Here is a 6,219-nt window from a genome sequence, read left to right as displayed (position 1 = left end):
TTTGCGTAGATCTGTTATCTTCACTGCAACCTACAAGGGACATACTGTTGTCCCCGTTATGCAGAGGAGGACAAAGCTTCAGAAAGGTTAAGTGACTTGCCCAAAGTCACACAGCTATTATGTGGCAGAGACAGAATTCAAACCTAGATCTATTTGGCCCCCATTGGAACCAGGGAGTGGGGGACCTCCGCTGCTTGTCCTTGGGGGCCCCTGTCAAGTTCATCTGTTCCCCTCAGGGCTGGTACCCACATCAAGAGGATGGATGATTCATTGTTCTCTGTCTCCATCCTTGCCCTCCTCTCAACCCCCAGCCACTTCTAGGTTGAAATGAACATCTCCATCACTGGCCTCCACGCGCATCCCGTGTCCTGCCCCCAATCCATTAGTGAGATGGAACCGTCTATATGTACGAGACAGAAATCAGCCTGCAGGTATGGAGGTGTCTGACTCTTAGAATCAAAATATCCCCAGCCCAGGGGCCTCAAGGCAACAGTCGGTTATGTCCCTTTATATCTGAAAGGAATTTGAGCTTCTACTTTCCTGTTTTCTGTTTGAATTCTACAGGGAAGGCTAGTCGATGATCAGACATTCTTTCCTCCTTCAAATAGGTGCTGAAAGGAGGCTTTCGAGCTTCTTGCTCAAGGCAGTACTGGGGAGCCCGGACTAAGGACAGTGGAGCAAGTTGTGGGTGAGTGTGAGGATTTCAAGGATGGACTTCCCGGTTTTTAAATTACTAGATCACAGTGCAGATGAAAAGCCTTAGCTGTAGCCTTTCTTCTCCATTCATATCAAAACTCAAATGTTCACCCACAATTTGCCTGGGTTAGGCTTTTAAAAATGCATTGTTGTTGGTTGTACGGCGGACAATAAATCTGGGCGTTTTTGACCTTCGTTCCACAACTTGACTTCAATATCTGCTAATTCCTTTTTATAAAACAAATTGCATCAATCACATTCGCATTTAACCAACTGCGGCTTCAATTGTTTTTGCTCTCTTTCATAAGTTCCTTTTCCAGATTAAATGCTGTTGCACCGAACGAACTGCTCTCGGCTGAAGTGGGAAAGCATGATTTGATTAGTATAGATTCTGGAATCGGGTAAGTACTGTATCAGTGTCCTCTCTAGAAAAGAGGTGACGTGTCATGGGATATTAAGAATGGCCATTTAATGTAAAAACTCAGATAATACATGAGTTAGATGGAGAAAATGAGAGAAAGCTTTTAAGCGTTCTCCCAAGACGGATCACAGAATAATATTATTGTACATGGAAGGGGAGGTGATCGACGTCGTCAGGAGGCCATTACAGACGTGGGGTTTAAAATCATTATGGCAAAAAGCATTTCAGGGCTGCAGCGAGCGAGTGGCAACACATAATGAATTATCAATAGAAAAACTGGTGATTTAGTTATATTACAATATGAACAGAAAACTTCCTGTTACATAATTTTCATCTGCCACTCTGATAAATGGCTTGAGGAGGGAGTCCCATTTCCGTTGTGAGAAGTTGGGGGGGGGGGGGGACATGGGAGTCACCAGAGAAATTCACCATTCTATGATCCAAGGATACAACAAACACCCCTTACCCCAAGTTCCATGATTCACCTGGAAGACACCTATTTCTGAGTGTCATACACGAAACTAGAGGTGCTACCTGAATCATCTCTAATTCCAGGAAAGCTGTATTTATAATAACAGTGGCCAGCCCCCAGCTATTGCTTGCTAATTTGATGTTCTGAAATATCACATTAAAGTAGTCTTTATTTTGACTACTGAGGTTTTTGGCGCCTCCTTAAACTTCACTCCCAAGGTGAGTGTCTCAGTCACCTCAGCCTGGTTCAGGTCCTGCAAAAGAGGCAACATTAGCCCCAGTTAACAGCCGAGGAAGCTGAGGTTGAGAGAGATTTCCTAACTCAGGTTCATTGTATCTGGTGGAGTGGAGATGCACAACCAGCCTGTCTGATTCACACTCCCAGCAACTTTCTATTTTACCACACTGTGTGTGTGCGTGCGTGTGTGTGTGTGTGTGTGTGTGTGTGTGTGTGTGTAAATCTTTCCGACCCAGGGTTACTACCCCAATTATAGAACTCTTCATAGAGTTCCAAAATGCCGTTTGCCTCATTGCCTAATCCTGGGACAAGGGAGCTATCTGACTATTTCAAAAGCTCTTTGATATTTACCAAGAGGAAATGTTCTATCTTGCCCTCTAAGAACAGAGGTACCCATTTCTATTGGCACCGTGAAAAGCCCACTTTAAAAGGCACTCTTCACCCATTTAAAATACTGTTCTCATGAAGGTTCCTGAAGGGTCCAAAACTTGGCAGCGATGTCAGCCCAGGCATCAGTACTGGTTGACTATGGACAAAAGGGATATGCTTTTCACTGCAGACCCTGTTGTGCATTCTTTTTACAATTGAGAGATAATTGACATATAACATTGTTAGTTTCAGGTATACAACACAATGACTTAATGTATGCTTATGTTGCAAAATGATCACGACAGTAAGTCTACTGAACAGCCATCACCTCACAGAGCTCCAATGTTGTTTCTTGTGCTGAGCACTTCTAAGACTTACTCTCTTAGCAACTTTCAAATATACAATAAATACTGTTACCTATAGTCACCATGCTGTGTGCTACATCCCCAAGACTTACTGATTTTGTAACTGGAAGTTTGGACCTTTTGACCCCGCTCACCCATTTTGCGCACCCCCATTGCACGGCTATACTGCAGTTTACTTAGCCATTCATCAGTTGATGGACATTTGGGTTTTCCCCTCCTTTTGGCTCTTATGAATCACGCTGCTGTGAACACACAGGTACAGTTTTTGTGTGGAACCGCTAGCTCCTACAGTAACTGAATGTTGGGCATTGTGAGGGACCGCCAGACTGTTTCCCAAAGCTACATCATGTCACAGGCCAAACCCCAGTCACTCCACGGGCTTGCCAACACTTGCTACTGTCTTTTTAACACAGACATGTGTCTAAAAATTATATAAATAATACAGGAATACATTCTTATTGGGAAAACGTCAGTGCAGGGCGTAATTCCACAGAGCTGAATAGGAAAATGCCCTTTCCAGCATCCTTTCCCTCTTGCGTCCCTCCATCCACCGGCCCCAGAGGCAAACACAATCTTGTGCATAGCCTCCCAGGAACTTTCTGCGTTGTTCTTCAGATTCATGTACAGATCACTATAGCTGTCCTGTGTCCCCATAAGTGTGATCATACTGCACATGCTGCTCTTCGATTTCCCTTTGCATTTTACGCTGGATCTTGGAGACTGTTTAATATAATAATAAGTTTTAGATGACCTAAGTTTTTTATAAAGGTCCCTTTACTTCTCTTCCAGGACACGGAGCCTCGATTTGTTCGACAGAGTTTGCCTGGCTAAATTGTACCCCAGCAGGTTGCCAAGAAGCCTCCATTCCTGTGTGTGCATCTCTTCCTACCATGTTCTTAAAGCTTAGTGACGACTGTAGAGTCACACTTAGGGGCACAAATCATGCGTCTGCCATTTACAAGGGGCCCTGAGTGGCTGTGTCTCAGTTTCCTCATTTGTAAAGTGGTGATGAAAAGAATGGTTACCTCCTAGGGTTGTTGCTAGGATTCAATAAGATAATAAAAGGAAAGCGTTGGGCCGTGTCTGGCACCCAGTAATGGCTCCACGCTGTTAGCCGTACATACAGTCTAGAAACAGGCCGGCGGCAGAGAAGCCCATGTCTTTAGTATAATTCCCTCTGCTGTTACGCCGTCTGGCCACTAAATCAGTTCCATGTGTGTTCATCAGGGGCTCCCAGCCCAGGGAATTAAGCGCTCAGCCTTGGGGAGTTGGGGAGGGCCACACCCCCTAAGCCTTACTCTTTTAATTGAAATAAAATTGCAAAATGAATGGCAATCACTATAGCAGATCATCATCCATCGTACCCAAGCTGGGCCATCATGAAGGATATTGATAGAGCCACAAAAATGAGCCCAGGTCCAGAGGCCAAACTCCTGAAGGAAGCTGGGCTGGGGAGAGAGTGCAAGTCACCATCACAATGGGAAACATCGCTGCTTGCAGTGGGAGTCCCGCATGTTCTGGTGCACTGCTTCCATCATTGCTCCAGAACGAAGGAAAAGGCTGATCTGTGAGCCTTCACTATTAAAACAGTGGCCATTTGGTTCTCTGTTGACACGTCTCATCTCTGGGATTGAACAAGAACCCCCTCACTGTATTTTGGGCAGATTGGTATAGGAATGATGATTGTCAGGCCTTATAAAAGCAACCAATAAATATTTGTTGAATTGTGTACAATCAACTGGACTTTTATTTCCTCTTTAATTCCCAAAGCTCAGTGCTAGGCCCTTTGTAAACATTCTATGGATATGCTAAAGAGTCTGAAACATTTAATGTGCAATTTGTTTGAAACTGGACACGTCAACTTGGGAAGTTATGGATTTGCTGATAATTAATGGGCAAGAATTGGTGGACAAATATCAGCCCTGACGACAGGGCTTGGTTGGAGAAGAGAAGACGCTACATTCAGCTCTGAAGGACTGGTCTGAATGTCAGGTCCTGCGCTTCTCTGAGAGAAGAAGGTTCTAGCAATCACTGTACTGGCTTCTCCTGGCTCCTACTCTTCTCAGGGAAGTTTCTGCTTAGCTTGCCCATTTAAATCTTTCTGGGATCCCATAAGGAGCTGTAAGTTCACATGATTTCTGTACCTTTTCGTCCCTATTTCAAAATGGAATTCAATTCTGTTTGTTATTGCCTGAATTAAAATTTGCTCTAATTCACTTCATTGGTTATCGTGCATTAAAAATAAAAACCACTTTCCTGCTGCTTGAAAAAAAGACCAAGAGGAGAGAAGAAACTTAATGGCAAGATCAAGTTCCAACTGTTATATTTATTCATTTGCTGTAAGATAATCAGACTATCAATTTCACAGAATAGTGACTGCACATGTCTAAAGGTGAGGGAAGAAAGAGAGCTGAATCATATATATCCCATCCTACCTCTTAGGCAGCCAATAGAAAGAGAAAGCAATCCTCTGTCAATCAGGATAGGCCCGGCTATGCTGCAGTAACAACCAACCACAAAATCTCAGCAGAAGTTAATTTCATACTAATACTACACATCGCACTCATGTCAGCAGGGGCCTCTGCTCATTGTAATCACCCCAAACCCAATCACTATGATTATCACAGTAGTGGGAAGGGAACATGGGAAGCAAGAATTGTACTGGCTCTTAAAGTTTTTGCCCAGAAGTCACTGTTGCTCACATTTTACCAGCCAAGGCAACTCATATGGTTGTGCTTACTTCAAAGGAGGCAAGGAAATGTAGTTCTTCCTTGTATCAGGAAGAAAGACAGCCAGAAATATTTGCTGAAGAGCAGAAATAACAATGACAGACCCCGAGTCTACAGGGCTCAACATAAAAGAATCCGTGGTAGCTCCACGCAAAGTGAAGCCCGTGTCCAGGAGAAGGAAGGATGGGTGTGGGACACTGTCTCCTGAGCTTAACTCCAGGCAACTTCTTTCCTGTGCCAACCCCCACTTCTGCTCCTTCCTTCTTCTCCCAGATCTTTATTCTCTCATCCCTCCTGTTCCTGACTGTGCATACACTTCTCGGCTTGGTGATCTATGCAGCCACGCGTTGGAATGGGAAGAGAGAGGGACCTGACCGACACCAACCTGAAGTAGCTCCTACTTTAGAATGAACAGTTGGAACACTGCAAGGCTTTGCATAGCCTCTGACCTCCTGATGGTTAAAACCAGGCTCCAAAATATATATCTGCCAAAGGACTGGTTTTGAGGCTGTCAAAGGACTCCTCCACCTCAAAATGAAATAGACAAACAACTCAATATTTTTTTAAGGAGGAAAGATTTGAACTGATATTTTACAAAGGAAATGGGAATTTATGGATGCCCATAAACACATGGAAAAGTACTCAACATCATTAGTTGTCAGGAAAATGCAAACTAAAACCACATTGAGCTCACACTACGCACACACCAGGTTGGTTAAAACTAACAAGTCCGACAACACTAAATGTTGACAAGGATGTGGAACAGCTGAAACGTTTATAGATTGTTGGTGGGACAATCACTTTTGGGAAAGGGAAGTGTTTTTTTTTTTAATATAACCAAACATACAGCAATCCTGTGGCCCAACATTCCAGTCCTAGGTATTTACCCAAGAGAAATATAAGCATCTGTCCATTGAAAGACTTCGCAAG

General features: G+C 43.8%; 1 long non-coding RNA gene across 4 annotated transcripts in view; it reads left to right on the top strand.

Annotated features, from left to right (window-relative positions):
- The window catches only part of LOC141567512 (uncharacterized), a 288,980-nt gene extending 284,450 nt beyond the window's left edge, over positions 1 to 4,530 (top strand). For 2 of the 4 annotated variants that reach the window (XR_012490185.1, XR_012490184.1), the window contains exons 4-5: positions 1,005 to 1,097; positions 3,350 to 4,530. This is a non-coding gene — a long non-coding RNA (uncharacterized LOC141567512). Of the gene's footprint in view, positions 1 to 311; positions 432 to 608; positions 689 to 1,004; positions 1,098 to 3,349 lie in introns of all 4 variants that reach the window. The other 2 variants (XR_012490183.1, XR_012490182.1) reach the window with 2 other exon arrangements.
- The last annotated feature ends 1,689 nt before the right edge of the window (positions 4,531 to 6,219 follow it).

Source organism: Rhinolophus sinicus, linkage group LG11 (assembly GCF_036562045.2).
Source record: "Rhinolophus sinicus isolate RSC01 linkage group LG11, ASM3656204v1, whole genome shotgun sequence".
NCBI classification, from domain to species: domain Eukaryota; kingdom Metazoa; phylum Chordata; class Mammalia; order Chiroptera; family Rhinolophidae; genus Rhinolophus; species Rhinolophus sinicus.
Note: the sequence above shows the minus strand (reverse complement) of the source record. Positions and strands in the feature narration are given on the sequence as shown.